This window comes from Serinus canaria, chromosome 2 (assembly GCF_022539315.1).
Source record: "Serinus canaria isolate serCan28SL12 chromosome 2, serCan2020, whole genome shotgun sequence".
Lineage (NCBI taxonomy): Eukaryota > Metazoa > Chordata > Aves > Passeriformes > Fringillidae > Serinus > Serinus canaria.
Window position 1 is genome coordinate 14,781,784 of NC_066315.1, and position 16,507 is coordinate 14,798,290.

General features: G+C 38.0%; 1 protein-coding gene across 9 annotated transcripts in view; it reads left to right on the forward strand.

Moving 5' to 3' along the window:
* ARHGAP12 (Rho GTPase activating protein 12) overlaps positions 1-16,507 on the forward strand; it is a 75,185-nt gene that overhangs the window by 15,143 nt on the left and 43,535 nt on the right. The window lies entirely within an intron of this gene.

Genomic DNA, 16,507 nt, shown 5'->3' on the forward strand with positions numbered 1-16,507 from the left:
TTGTGTCCAAACCTAAGGTGTGATGATTCCCTGTACAGCACTGTGAGGGCTGTAAAACAGCTCTTTCCAGCTGCTGCAGGTCTTTGGTGTGCTGTTTATTAAAACAATTGAAGCGAACCTTGTGCTGAGATGGTACTACATTGACAAATTCTTTCGCCAATCAATTTTTTGAGGAAAGTAGCTTGAAGGGCTGTATTTAAATTCTGTGCCCATAGATTGTCTCTGGGTTTGTGTGTGCTTATCCTGCTCTTATATCATTACTGTCTATCCATAAACTGCTGCTTTGCTTCTCAAAGTATGTTAAATGGTGATTTGAGCCCCGAGCCAGCCTTCTGTGTTGTCCCTGGTATGTATGGATGTGCTAGAGTGCAGCCTCAGAATTATAAAGTAAATAAAATTCCACAAATACTGAGTCTTTTTATATCTTCTTAAATGCCATCTGAAACAAAAATTGCTGGTTTAATTCACTGAAGTAAAGTGGAAGTTGCAGAGTTAATTTAACATTTTCATGTTGAAACACAAAATTCAATGAAAAATGTATACTTCTTTTTCTAGATACTGATTTGCAGAAATAGCTCTTATTGGAAATGAAAGACATTCTTGCTAGTGTAAGGAAAATAAAGAGGAAGAAAAACTGCAGAAATGCATGGCTGAGTGTTTCATGCTTTCTGTCCTTACACTGGGTGCCAACAAACTGTCTGCAAGTAGAGAGAAACAGACTAAGAAATGCAGTCAAAGAACAAATACTTCTATTTTCAGTAGTTGTTGAGAGGGAAAAAAAGATGCAACCTGGTTGAGGTTCCCATGAGAATTTTATTGCTTTGTTTAATTCTGCTGTAAGCAGTACATATAGCCTATTGCTTAGTATTTTGGAAATTTAAAAAAAAGCCTGTACAATTGTGTACTTGGCTTTAGCACTTTAAAAAGCCCTCAAAAATGATCTTAAAAAATCTCTTAACTTCTTTAAGTTAGGCACAGTGGGTTGGATATATTCCTAAAAATGTTCCCCCTGCTATTCAGTGTACTTTTGCAAAACAGAATCCCAGTGTTAAAACTAGAGTGATCACAGCCTGTTCTAGCTCAGTTAAATTTGGAAATTAAAAATATAGTAGAAGCACCCTGGCCCAATTATGTACAGGCTTCTTTTTGTGTGGTCTTAAACAGCTACTGAGGGAAATATTCCTGCTCTGCTTAAAATTTGAAACACCTCATATAAATATATAAATATGCTAACTGATAACTTATTTTGCTCATCCTAATATGTCTTTTAAGGCAAAATTTCAAACTGTAGTCTTGACCTAATGTTCTCTGTATGTCTTCTCTGGCATGAGACTTGGCTTTCTACTTTATCCTTCATTACCAGACAGAAATGTTATACGCGATGTAATAGGAGGCGTTCTTTGTCCCAAGTCATTAAAATACATGAGATTGAGGGGGTTCAAGCAGCCCTAACAAAACCTCAGGGTTTTGCTTGTGTGCTGTAGCACGTACATTGTCTTGAGAATAGAGGCAGTGTCTTGGGAATTTAGAAGGCCTTGTGACATTTTGTCTTAATTCTTTACATCTCTCTCCCCTCCAGTATAAGTGACAGATGCCAATATATGTGGGATTTTAATGGTTTATTTAGAAACTTCAACATGCAAGCTAAACAGCTGAGTACTTATGTCTGCTGGAGGTGACAATATATAAAGAGCCTGTTAAGAGCCCAACTTATAATGGAAATTTAATTTTAAAATTTTTCTCTAGTGGAGCTGTGAACTTCATTTCCATAAGTGCCAAAATCAGAGGTATTTTTCCTGGTCAGAGGAGTTTTCAACACAAAACACATGCAAAGTACTGGAAAAACAAAAAATATATTCGTTTTAATGTTAAATATTTTCCCCACCTATTGCTTTTTGCCTTCAAGTTTGTTTGCTTCAGGCAGGCTGGTGAATGTCCTATTCCAATATACTGGGACACAGGGAGGATTCCAAAGAAATGCAGTGTCCTAAAATACCAAAGACTCATTTGAAAATCTCCTCTCGAAGTCCTTATACAGTGACTTTGTCTTGCACCTTGTAAAAAAGTCTTGCTGTCTGTCATAGAACCCACTAATTATATTCAGTGTTACACAGTAAACATGTGAGAGGATACTGGATCTGAATACAGATTTAATAAAGGAAAATCTAATACAGGGACTAGTGGGTTTTAAAGACAAGAAAGCCTAATATGGTGACCATTCTTTGAAATCTGCCAGGTGAAAATGAATTTAGATTTTTAAAATAATGAAATTTTAGATTATATATGTTAATAATGGGATAAATGAGTAAGTGGTAGAATGATACTTAATGTAAAAGATTAGTTGTTACTGAAATTGTTTAAATATGTTAAAAATTTTGAATAGTGTGGGGAAAATGGTTTTTCTGTAATCTCTTAGCTTCAGTCTTTATTGAGGGAAGGTTTATGTAGAGAAAAAGAAGCCTATGAAAAGCCATCAAAACCATATCAAACAGCTTCTTGGTCCAAATCTTCTTCAGGTTGAAGAATCTTCTCATATTAATGCATTATGCTAAGCATATCAATAAAGGCATGATTTATGACAAGTGGCTTTTTAAAAAATTGATACTTGTAACCTCTTGCAGCTCCCAGATGCATTTTGTCATGGTATGCCAGCCTGTATGGCCCAAAGCTCTGCACTGCTGTGGCAAAAGGGGGCATAAACCTTCAGTTTCTGCTCAAAATTGATGAATCCAAATGCTGAAACGGAAAGTATGTGTTCTTAGCAGAGTTTAGCAGTTTAGCATCTCCCTGCCTTTCTCTGAGGGGATTTATGGCTGCAAGGCTCATCTTGAGGCTTCACTGGAGGTTTTGTTATGGTTGTTGTACTGCTGCTGTGCCAGATAGTTTGCCTGTCCTCTAATCCCCATTTCAGTGGCAATCAGAAATGCACAGCTAACGCTTCCAGTAAGTGTTATTTAGGAGATAGAGCTAATCACCCTCCATACTCAATTACTGCTCTTGTGGAGACAAAAGCATTTGGAGCAATGTTAGCCTAAAGCCTATTCAGGCTCTTAAATTTTCCCAATAAGCTTTTTATCTTTAATATAGCTGTTGTACTAAATCTGGCTGCACAGCAAAATCTTAACAGTCATCCAGCAGGATAAGCTCTGGCACTGCCAGCAGTGTTGCAGAAAGCTGTTTGGGCAGTGGACTGATCGGCTTTCAGCACTGTTACTCTACAGACCCTCGTGGGACCTGGAATCCAGAGCTCCTACAATGCTGCACTTGCATAATTCACCTCTTTATATGAGCTCACTGGGAATCTCGCTGGAAAGTAACATAGAAATCAACAGCAAAGTATTAGTGTATCCAGTAATTCAAAATACATTAATTATTAATTAATTTTTCTCTTGAGACTCCCAGAAAGTTCAGCTTCCATTCCACCTGTGTTTTCTGCAGATGAACACCAGCTTTCTGTCAGCTTGCAAGAACACCTTCATTGCTATATACTCAGGGAAACATACATGTCCTTTAAAGCATTTTTTCTCCTGACAGCTTGGCAGACAGTGCTGCCATACTTTATGACACTTGCAGTTTCAATTGGAACGTTCTCCAAAGGATGGTGGCTCCAGCTGACCCGCTGAATGCTGAGCAGGGAGTTGTAATTCAGCAGCTCGGGGGAGGGCTGGGCTCGCTGTGCGCGCACAGGGCACCGCTCGCTGCCTGTTGCTTAATCAGCATGAAACCATTAGCAAATTCTTGCCATCTCAGCTATAATGCACTGCTAATAGGTTTGCTTTATTGCACAGGACAGTCAAAAAAGCCTGGAATGTTTTAGTAATTTTGAATAAGCATAACATTCTTCTTAATGAAGTTTGACAAGGTTTTCAGAACTCCCTCACGCTGTATAACAAGAGTACCATTACACATTCCTGTGTACTTGGTGCTGGTAATTTGTTTGTGTCTTTTGCAACACAGCTCTTCTTACATTAGTTTTTACATTAGAATTTAAAATTGTTATTTTGCAAAATAGATTCCTTGCAACAAAAGCATCTGTATGCTTTTAGACCATTTAAACATGTTCTCTAAATTTAGTCGCAGTTTTACGCTTGTCAGAAGACTGTAAATCCTACTAAAGTGAAAAAAAAAATCATAGAAATTATTTGGTGTTTTAAAAATTAATTAAAATTATGTCTCACTCCCCAGTATTTTGGAACATGCTTTGCAATCTGGAGCACGCAGTGCACGGGGGAATGTATGTGCTAGTGAGGCCTCTTTCAGAGAGGGTTAGTGCCAGATATCTGACTTTTCCTTTTCCTCCCTGTCTTTTGTTTAGGGGCAGGGTTTTTTTAAGGGCAGTTTAATAAGTCCTTCATTTTACTGATAAATTGGAAGGAATCTCTTGATACCTAGGGCTTGGATGATTTTCAGTATTTTTGTCAGCAGTGACAAATGGTTTTGCCCAGAAGAAGAAATTAAATTATATCAGTTCATTTAACTTTTAGTAAGTTGTGAATTTGTCTTACAATCATGGGAGAAGTGAGAAGGGTCACTGTGTTTCCCCACTTCCTAGTGTGGTTCAAGACAGTCAGCCCAGGCAGTCTGCAAATGAGCAGGGATGTGACAAAGAACTCTGCTTCCTATTTTTATTGCAGGGTCTGGCTCACTTATGGCTACTCTCAGTCATTTCTCTTACTTCTGAGAATCTTATCTCATTCCTGGAGCCCAGAATTCAAAAAAGGCTTTTATGGTCTTAATCCAGCAGTGCTGCTCATGGTCAGAATGGCTCTATTTTGAATGCAGTGCCATCCCTGGGAAGACCAAATGCAGTCTTTATGATCAGTGCATCTTTAGCAGACCCTCTCTGGATTGGTATAACTGTGACAGCAGGCTTTGGGAGATGGAGTCTAGTTCAAATATCAAAATACTTGACCCCCTTCCCCCACACACCTCCTCCTCCTTTCTGGCAGGCTGTACCTCTTTGTTTCAGCTCTTCATAAGAGGCCTTTCCACCTCAAACTTTGTTGGAGAAGGACCTGCAGGGGGATTTCTGTTAAACATTTGATTCCAGTAGATGTTCATACTTGTCTGAGTGAATGAAATCCACACAGAAAACTAGAGTAAGACTTTTTGTGTGTGTCCTGTTACTTACACAGTTGGCATCCACAGCAAACACAGCATTTTATCTTGCATAGATAGTACCAAGCCTTTTAATTGCTCAGCAGTCCATGTAGAACATAAGGGACCATTGGAACATGTTCTGACACCTGTTTTGCAACATATACCAGTGGACATAATGCAGTAATTTTCAGTGTGAAACATACAACTGGGTTATGTTTAAGGAGTGTTGCTGGAAGAGGAGAGATACTCAGATTTAGTTTTGGCTTTGGAGGGTGGATAGCTGTGCTGAGCTTCTGGGGGAATTGTTGATGTGCCCATTTATTACTATTTTTTGAGTATTGTGGCATACACTCTTTCTCTCCCCCTTTTTTTAAAACAAGTTTCTAGACCATGTGACATGCTACTTTAGTCCCTTCCCCAATTGTTTTATGTAAGATAGAATAGACATGCACTATGCATTGATGCTATTTTGTGGTTCTTTCTTGGTTACTGTAGCACACAATCAACAGAATTTCTTTTATCCTCATGGCCATGTAGAAGTTATGTTTGTACTGTGAAAATTATAATTAACTGCTTCTGAGAGGATGGATACTGGATTTTAGATTGCACTGCATTAACTCAGAAGCATAAAGAAGCAAAAGCCCCAAAGCCCAGTTCATTTAGTTTGCAGGACCTCTATTTTGTATTACAAAATGCAGCTTGTTTCGTCACTTGTGTATTTGCAACTTCTCAGGGAAGAAAAAGGACTTGAAGTTTCCTGTCAGTGCTGCAGCTGTGAAAGCGAACCAGGGGGAAATGACCACAGGTCCAGTAAAACGACTCTTAATTAAACATGTGTGGTTTGCCAGCTCATAACATTTTAGGGCTGTTTTTGCAAATTGTACCGGGGAATTGACTTCACAGCTGCAGGTCTGAGGATGGTGAAGTTGATAATTCACAGTCCAGGGAGAAATACAGTTGAAGCACAAGTATTCCCACTTGTTGGCATGTTTTAGGGTATTGCCTTGGGTGACTTAAATTCTGTGCTGGACAGCTTTTTTGTGTAGAGATGATTTTACTGCCTTTTTGATCATCTCTGGACATGGAGGTAGGTTTATCCATTCTTGAACCTGATTGTTCTGAAAAAAATGCCTATTAATCCCACAAAGTACAGCACTGTGTATATTTTCTTTTCTGGTGTGTTTTGCATTTTACTAATTTTTGGGTTGTTAACCACCTCAGTGAACTGAAAATGGGGGTATGTCCCTATTTTTTTTCTGAAATATGAAAAGCTTGATTGCCCATAACTCATTCCTCACATTTGTGGGAATGTTGAAATTGGAAGGATGACTAAACCCAGTGGGAGCCTCTTGATTTGTCCCTGCTAGTTTTGCTACTGGTTAAAGAAAATTGTCCTTAAATTTTTCTTTTTTTGGGAAGGTGTGCAGAGGGAGGAGAGAGAAAATGTCCTCTTTCCTTACTGGTACGATTTTATGACACTTCTGGGTTTTAACTTATGAGTATTAAGATACCCTGGTGGTTTGCAAAGGAGAGGAGAATATAGCATCTTCTCTGGCTTAAACTGATTTAAGATATTCCCAACATTCCTGACCCAGGTTTTCCTACTAAAAATTAATATTGGTAATATTTTTTAATTTTTCAAGATGCTCTGAGGAAAATGTTTTCTTTTATACTTCATATGTAAAGTATTAAACATGTTAGATTTGATGTTAAAACAGTTTTCTTCAAAATTCTGACAAAAGCCATGTTCTTCAGAATTCAGTTTTTTCATTTCAAGTGTGGGACTTCAGCTAGTAAACAAATTATCTTTCTCTTCTCACTCTTAGCTTTCATCCTACTGCTGTGTTCTGTATTCTGAGGTGATAGGAAGAGCTGTCCTCAGTCAGCTTAAAAATATTTGTTATTCTCTGCCTCAGCTACTTGGGGTACTTATTTCCTTCTTTGGTGGCATGAGGTCTCCTCAGCTTTATTTTTTGAATGCTCTGATCAACTTGGTCCTGTACTGCTCTTTCTTACAGGCTGCTGTTTTTTCTTAAGAAGAAACAAAACCCCAGCATTTCATTGTGCATACTTGTACAATAAATCAGCTTCTTACTATATACTTTTAATAGCGCCTTCATTTGTTTCAGACTTGAGATGTGAATGTGCTGCTTTTCAGGATGAGGGTTAGAGATTTGTAGTGTAGCCTTGTTTACAAAGCCTTGTGGGAGTAAGAACCACAATGGGGTTGTTCTCTATTTTCCTTTCTCACTGCATAGGGACAGAAGCAAGAACACCAAAAGTGCTATTGAAGGTTTTGGACTAAACTGCACTTAAGCTTTCAAGGAAAGTTCCTTATTTTGCTGATCAGGCTGTTGCAAAATTCAATTCCTTGTTTGCTCTGTATGTAAGTAATTTTTCTCCCCACTTCAATCTAGCCATTTTTTTACCTGTACCTGGGAGAAATAGACAGTTCTTTACTTATTATTGTTTCTATAAGTGATTCTGTTTTAGATACTTGAAGATAATTCCTTCACTCAGCCGCCTTTGGAATTTAACTAGGCAGCTAAACCTCCTTAAGAACTAACACAGAGGTTCTGAAGGAGAAGGTCCAGCTCTCCTGTCACCATAGTCAGACACTTCAGAGGTGTCTCTGGCTGACCTTGCAGTGACCTGCAAACACCTAAGGAGTATAAACATGGGAAGGCTTTTTGTTTGTTTGTGGGGTTTTGTTTGTTTTGTTTTTGAAGTCTCACCGGGGTTAGTTTATTGCCATTCTGGTTTTTTCCATCCCTTTGCTGCAGGGTCACATCAGCATCAGGGGTGCAGAGGACAAGAGAGATGGGGTTGCTCCTTCTGGTGGCCGGTGGCCAGTAGACCAGCATAGCTAGGTCTTAAAAATGTATCATTAATCTTTGATTTTCTGAAACAAATAAATTTGTGGTTTTCCTTGTTTTCTAAACTTTGAGTTGTTTGAGTCGGTTGAACTATGTGCTTTATTGATTAGGTTACCTGAACTGAATTAGCAAAAGCATTTGCTGAACTTCCATACAATCAGAAGTGTCAGTGTGGCTTCTGCCTTTCTGCACTAAGGAAATTCTTTGCTTGTGTGCATGGGTAGTTAGGGTAACTAACTCATTTAATGTTACTTTAGCAAGTGACTTTTCTCTTGGCTTCCCTTTCTTCTAAAATTAGCAAACCAATTTTTTCAAAAGGAAAAAGTGAAGAAAAGTTGTGGGTTTTTTTTGATTGGTTGGTTTTTTTTTTTTAATCAGTAGGTATTCGGATGTGTTAGGATAGCTCTTTTGTACAGACTTAAGAACATTCTGCGATTCTTATTTCTCTAATCCAAGTTTGTTTTATATTACAGTATGAATACATTACTTGATGAATAGATTTTATCATAATTTCTCTAGACTCTGGGTGTATAATTTGTGTTTTGTTTTGTAATGGTGTAGAGCTAGACAGTATGTAAAATGTGATTCTTCAAATCATATATTTTGAAATTGTTTCTCCAGTCATGATCCCTAGAACATGCTTCTTCAGGTGTTCTTGTGTATAAATTGAGACTGTTGAAACTAGTTTCCCAAGATTTTAATGCAATGTTTGTGGAAGTCAATGTGAATAGCTACAGCTACCTCAGCTGTTTCTGACATTTATTCCAGAGTGGGCAGTGTAATCAAGGAAATTGCACTCTGGAGTTTTGGGGCACATGAGAGGTGTAGTTGCTTGTGAATGGTAATTGCAAGTGATAAACTCAGGGAATGCTTGGAGAGGCAGATGTGGAGGGTGACAGGGTAAAAAGTGACTGGAGCATACCAGTTATCCAATAGAATGTATTACTGTTAATATATTAGTGAGGCAAACCAACAGATGCCATTCTAGTATCTGATTTGATACTTTGCTTCCTAGGCCAGTTAACTGTGTTCTTCACTGGGGTTTGCCACTTTATTAATCCCATAAGATATTTCCAGTATCCCAGTAAGTGTGCTCATACATCAGCTTTGCTCATATGTTTGAATACTGGTGATATTCTGCAGCTGCACATGATAATAAAAACTTCTAAGTGTTGCAGTTCATAAGCTGAAGAAGATATTTTGAAATTATTCTAACACCTAACAAAGAAATACTACCATGACAAATGCTTGCTGGATTTGCTGCCACAAGCAACATTTGGTGAAGCAGTTTCACACAAGTGAAATCTGCTTTTGCAGCAGAGTAAAAGGACAGCAGCTGTAAACTGAGTGGGAGTTCTGCATTTTCTTGTCAAGTGTTTGGAATGAAGTACCCTTTCTAACAGAACACATATTTGATGACTGTTCTGTTTTAGAATTCTCTCTTGCAAATTGTTGTTTTCCCTATTTTTTTAAGAATCCACAACTATCTATTGTGAAAGTGAACCATTATCATGCACATATAGAGTTTCTTAATTGTTCTGGGCTCTTCCTTCTCTTTCTAATAGAAGAATATTACAGTTTTTGCTCAACTGAATGATGGGGTTTTGGTGACTTGTGTGTGGTAGTATTTAGACTTCATTCTGTTCGTTCAAGTGGTTCTCAAGCTATCTTTTAGGTTTTTGAGCTTGCTCAGTACAACTTCAGTAACTTGGGAATTTTATCAGAGGTGGTGTTTACTTTCCCATCTGCAGTTTCATGGGTTCCTGGCTTTACACTGCTTTGTGTAAGCACTGGACCTCAAAAGTACACTTAAAGGCTATGGGTTTTGTACTTTTGAAAATGTAAAGTGTAGAAAAAATTGCTATTCAGTTTGAAGTGACAGTAATGGAAACTTTTCCGTGACCTTTAGGCTATTATGAGTTCAAATCATACCATTCTACACTATGCCCACAATAATATTTCATAGGAGCTAACTTCTTAGACTTGCTGTGTTTCTGGAATGGATACAAGTGTTATGGATTGAAGTGTTCCATGAAGATCTTAATAATCTGCCTTTAAGAATACTTTCACATCTCTGAGGCAATTGAGATGTACAGCTATACATTAAACCAGTTAAAACAGTAAATGCTTTGATAAGTGAGGAGTCTCCACTACTTCTGAAACTTCAAGAGATTATTCTGCTTTAACAGTTCTAAAACTACTGAAGTGCTTATTGTGTTCTTGTGATACTTGCCATCTGAAAAGCAGTACCTATTGGCCTAGTACCAATAATTTTTCACTGGAGAAGTCAAGCTAAGCTTTTCTTGTGCTTTCTTAGTGTACTATTTTGGTTTTTATAGAATATATCCTTGAGAGAGATCACAAATGATTCCCTACAGCTTTATCATTCACAAATCTGCATTCAGACATGTACTGCAGGCTTCACAGAGCTCAAGAACTGACAGCAATTGAGCTAAAATGAAGAAACAACTTGAAATTAACTTCCCTAAAAGTGGAAGAAAAAGAAATGTGTAAATCTTCTTCTGTATGGCATATCCAGGTTGTTCAAGATGTGGGCTAAATTTCTGAATTAGGTTGCAGATAACTTTATTATGTGTGTTGAAAGTATCAGCATTTGATCTGGTGAACAGGGGGAAAAGGAGTGAAGGAAATTTACTGTCTGACTTTTGAACATTGTCAAATTTGGCTCCTCTTTGCTAACTGGGGTAAGCTTGCTGTGTAAGCATGTATGACGTAAAATGTTTCATATGCTATTGAAATTTTCTGCTATAGGAAAAGCAGCTTTGTCTACATCCTTGGACAAAAGCTTTTTTATGGAAGGGAGAAGCTAGATTGTGCAAGTGGCAAAGTACAAGTACGGTAAACACTGTCATCTTTGTGCATGTTTGACAAAGGATCCAATTGTAAGATCCTATTTCCGTTTTTTAAAATATTTGACATCACTGTTGCTGTCCTTCAGTATACTTTCTTTTATTGCTGTCAACTTCCTATGTGCATATGTCATAGTTTGCTCATGCAGTGAGCAACTGCAGGGATGTGAATGGGAAGTTTGCAGAATGTGCAGGGAAAAAAATGGTTTTCCATCAATTTTCTTTGATAAGTCACTTGTGATGGATGATCTGGGAGTGGTCTCTGGTACTGGGTGACCCAGCCAAGTGCTCCCTCCTGTCGCAGGCTGTGTCCTGCTGCTGCAGCCAGTTTCCATTTCTGTTCCTGAGTGCTTGTCAGAGTGGCAGAAGGAGCCACCTTTAGCTTTTTGTACTGCAGGATTTTGCAATACAATTAAATAAATAAATCATTATCTTGATGAGTATGGAAATAATGTCAGTTACTTCTTTTGGGCTACAAAGGGAAGGAAATGTAATTAGTTTGAGGGGCTTTATCTAGTCCTACTGTAATCTATCAATATCTAGGCTATGCACCTAGATATTGATAGATTACAGTAGCATTAGATAAAGATTTGTATTTTCATCAACTATAGGATTTTTTTTTTGTATTATGAGAGAGCTAAATCAGAAGGGCATTTACATGGCTGAAATAACACAAGCATATTCTAGCAACCCTGACGTCCTAAGACTGTTTCATAATCTGGTTTTGTTAAGCAAAATATTAATAGAAGTATATAGAATAAAATTAATTGTATGCAACTATCTCCAGTAATAGAAAGAAGTAATATCTTAGTCTGTAGTTCAGTGTAAGTAAAATACAAAATTTCCTGAAAGATAAAATTAGCCAAGGTGAATCATGCTTAATTTAACTGTTTCCAGTCTAATAGGAAGTTACTGACTAGCCATTTAAAAATTACTTTGAATCTATCTGCTTAATTTTTAAATGGGACACTTTTAACTGTTGAATGGCTTTTATTAGGTAGATATATTTGAATGGTTTCTATGGGATGTTTTTATTTCTGTATTGCTTTGCAATATAATTTTTTTTGTTACCAATTTATAATGGCAAATCAACTTAACACAAGGACTTCAATGCACTTAAATAATATTTGCATTACTATAGCTTGTCTGACGTTTATAATCAGCTGTTAACATGCTAATAATATTTACTCTCATTGTATGTTCCTTAGACTTACTGTGTGAATTATCCAGCCTATGCTGGAGAAGGTTAGAGTGTAAAAAATTCAGTTCCTGTTTAAATTCGTTAAATTAATTTGTTAAATTAGCTTGCTCAGTTCACCCCTGAGGTAGTAGAGGACTCCCTGAAAAATCTCCCCTGTTTTTGGGCATAAATTGTAAAAATGCCTGTATCTGTTAGAAAGAAAACAGTGTCCAGAACATGTTTGTAAAAGTATAAACCAAAAGCAGAAAGAGGAAGGAAAAGATGAGCTAATTATTCCAGTTGAAGCTGTCACTTTATGAACATGAAACTGTAGAGTTTTTGAGATTTCTTTTGTATCATTCCTGTTTGAATAAAGCTGGTATTGAAGTCCCAGGCCTTCCTAAAAGGACAGTGGGAATTCCTTGGCGAGAAGCTCAGTTGTTGAGGGAACTGGGATGCTTCATTCCCAGTCTCAGGATGCTGTGGGATTTGCCTGCTCTCCTTTCTTCAGCTTGCTGCTGCAGAGACAGTATTCCCTTACTTTCCTTAAATATAATGCTCCTTTTTTGCATGAGTATGGATAATCTGTTGTTTGTAACATCATAAGGAGTATTGAGATTTGCCTTTCCTTTTTTTTTTTTAAGGTTCTTCATTTTTAGCAGGTCTGAATGCTGCTACTGAAAAATGAAAGCTTTTACATTCAGGTTCATAGCATTAAAAGAAGCTGCAAACAGAGGCACCACAGTGAAAGCAATTTGATGTGTGGTAGGTCATGTTTTGCAGGCTAGCATTGCAGTCATTCTTTAAGCAGTTGTTATGTTCTACAAGTTTTTGTCTTGAATTTAAGTTCGCTAATAGGAAAAAGGTAATTACCAGTTGCAAGTGAACTTTGTTTTCTGACTTTTTGTTGCTGGCATACTCTGCCACTTCACAAGGTACTTTTCATTACTGAAATGTGTACATTTGCTTTCCACTGCACTGAGTTCAGGTTTCCAGAGGCCTGATAGCATATCTGTGGCCTTTGTTAAAAATGTTGACTGTTCATTCATGAATGATTAACAGGTTGTGTTTTTTTAAAGGCTCATATCTGCTTCCTACTGTGCCAGTACAAAAACTGCGTTCTGAAAATGCTGTGTGTGCAGTCTCTGTTTGAAGAATGTTGTGTGTTGATCCTGGAAACTTGGTCCTGCTTGCATGAAACTCTCTTCCTTATCAATTAGCGAGGTTCTAGTGTGAGCAGACATTTTGGAGAGACTGAGGTTAAATGTGGCAGATTTTTACAGTATTATACAGAGCATTACTGGGCTCTGGGAGAGGCCCTTATGTTCTTGAAGTTGCCAGCGTGCTTAATGGGCTGTACAATTTTCATTCATATTGTAGTGTCACAGAAGTATTTCTGCTTGCTAATTTTCCTACATCACTTTTCCAGCAAGAGTCCTTCACTGTTCTTAGCAGAAGAAAGCAACATGAAAAAGTCTGAAATCCATATCAAATAGCAAATGAATGTTGAAATGTTTGGAGTACAAGGCGTTTAGTGCGTGCATGCATGGGCATGTTGAAGGACATGTTCTTGCAATTCTGGTAGTGAGAACACAAAGAGTCTCTTTGGGAAGATTTAATTCCATGTTTGTGAGCAGTCAGTTTGATAGTGCAAAAAAAGGCCTCAGGGAGGGAAGTTCTCACTGGAAGTCCTGTTTAGTGTTTAGCATTTTTTTAAATCTCCCTTAACTGGCTATGGTTTTGGGCATACACCCATGGAAGTGATCAGGAACTGTTTTGGTCTAGGTAATGCTTTGTCTATTCTTATGAATGTATTATCAGTGAGTAATGATTTTGATAAATGAAAGTTAAATTGATCTTCTTTTTGGCTTAAAATTATTCAAGATTTTGCAGAACTCAGTTGTGAATTCACAAAATGATCTTTTGGAAGGAAAGGGGGAGGTGGTGCAGTGCCTGGCAGCCCTACAGGGCCATGCACTGTGACCCGCCTGTGTGGGACTCCCCAGCCTGAGGGGGGATTGACCTTCCTGCCAGTGCTGGCATAGAACCTACACTGATGTTAATTTCAGGAAACTTTGAACTTGCTAAAAGCTGCTTTTCTTATCAATAAATAAGATACTGACAAAATTAGCCTTGGTAAGGTTGAGTGCTGTTGAACTGAGCAAAATCCCAGACAAAACAACATACCTCATTGCATGGCTCAGGGTATGAGGAAGTTGCCTTGTGTGCTGCAAGGTTATTAAAAATAGATCCTGATAACAAAGTCATATCCCTCAAAGACGTACTTATGAGCTAAGCTGCATATTATAGTCAGACTGGTGGCTTTGCTTTTTCTTAATGCTTCACTGAAAGCAGTAATTTCCAGATGTCTTTCAAAAATCTTGCAGTTTTCTCTGAAAAATCTGTCAGAAGAGAAAACAGCAGGGAATGAAAGTAGCTGGAGAGCTGGCTGGGCAGGACAGCTAGGTGTCTTGTTTGTTGCTCAGGAGAAAAGTTCTGTCTTCTCCTTGAAAACCAGAAATCGGTATCTTGAGATTGGAAGCACTGAGCATTCAGAAGAAAATCCCTCATTCACACTTTCATATCGTGTTACTGTTTTAAACATAGCTTGTATGCTGCCTGACTTTGGCTGTGAGCTCCCAGTATTGGCTGAGCACATCCATATCCTGCAGTTTCATCTGGAGTTGTGCTGGTTATAATGCTGGAATGGTTGAAAACCTCCGTGTGAACCCTCTGAGCCGTATTCCTATTGCTTGAGAAAATATTCCAATGCAAAAATATACCAAGCATTCTGTGTTTCAGGCTATTTGGAGAACATTTTTATTGATACACACAATTGTTCTTTTAGTGATGGCACTTAGCTGTCTTAATTAAAACAAAATAGTAGTTGTTAAATGTGGGCCAGACAGAGGAGCTGCCTTGTTGCTTTGTGCGAAAGAGGGATTTTAGGAGGAGGTGAGGGTTGTTCAAGCCACCAGTCCCCTTTGGCAGCAGCCAGGGTGCTTGGTGGTGCCATTTTTGCCACTTCCTTAAAAGAGAGGAAGGAGCTGGAGGTTTGTGCATTCTGTGGTGTCATTTCAATGAAAAACCCTGTGGTTTAATGGCAGGCTGGTTTACGTGGGAGGTGCAGCTCTGCAGGCTCTTGGACACCTAGGCAGAAATTGTGCTCTTGAATGAGAAGGCATCAAGATTGCTGCCCCAACATCCCAGGGAATTGGTTCATCATACCTGAAGACAGTAGGATGATCTTCATTCACAGTAGCTTTTAGGGCTCTCAAGATCAACTCTCTACCAAAGGCAGCTGTTCTACCCTCCTCACAAAAACACCCAAAACAAATAAAACAAAGCAAAAAAAAAGTCAACATGTGTGACTTGGGTAGTAGAACAATACCCTTTTACTGTTTATCAAGTTTTGTAACAGATTTTTTCCTTTGAATTAGGTATAGGAGGATACAGATTGATTTTGGCTTTCAGATTTTGCCAGTGCTGCAATTTTTTTTTATTTTCAGCACTTGTGGGTTTGCCTTAGATGTACTGTACTTGCTGTATCTGGTAAGCTGTGTTGTCTCTTTTAAAGGCATGCAAAACAAGTCCATGCCCGTTATAATCTCATTAAGTTCCTCTCTAGCTGTTTCCCCCTTTGGTTGTGGATATTGCCCATATTTGGTTCTACCTATGGTGCAATCAGTTTATATCTGATTGTGTGGTATGATACGCTGTCTTGCCTGAGCAAACCCTGATAATTTATGATTAGATGTGGCCTAGATTAGCATCTTATGATTTTAATGTTTGAAAGTCCATTATAAAAGATCTTTTATGCAATGCAGTAGCAACAGGAGGCACAAGGACTTGCCTACAGCAAAGCTGCTCAATTAAAACCAAGGGGATGGTATAAATTGTATAGTTTTTCCTTTAGGGTGCCTAATATTGTGCCCCAAAATACAAAAATGGCAGTGCATTACTAGGAAACTCTTTAATTTGGTTTAATAACTAGCTGCTTTCACAATCTCATAATCACAGTTCTTGTGAAAACACATGCTCTTACACTGCATGGCGTATTTGTATTAGGCTTTAAAAATTGAACATCTGAGGCTTTATTTCTCTCCTAAACACTGTAGGGGTTCATTTGGAAGTACTTGAGGTTTCATTAAGTTCTTTGGTCTTCAAACCATAATTTCTGCTGTCTGTCACATTAGCAAACTATTTATTAAAAAGCAATTGTCATTAGTGTTTTGTAGGTATTTGTTGTTCTACTTTTGTGTGTGTATGTGAACAAAAGCAGGTGGATAAGAATATCCACTTAATTTCTACAAGAAGAGAGGGGTAATTGAAATACTTGGTGATGTTGCCTAAAATATTTTCAAATAAGCATGTTTGAAAAGGCATACAGGTGAACTGTCCAGGTGTTTTTCAGAATTTCTTAGTCACAACATTGTGCTCATTTTCTGACTTAGCTGCCCATTTAGACCATGCTGCTTTAC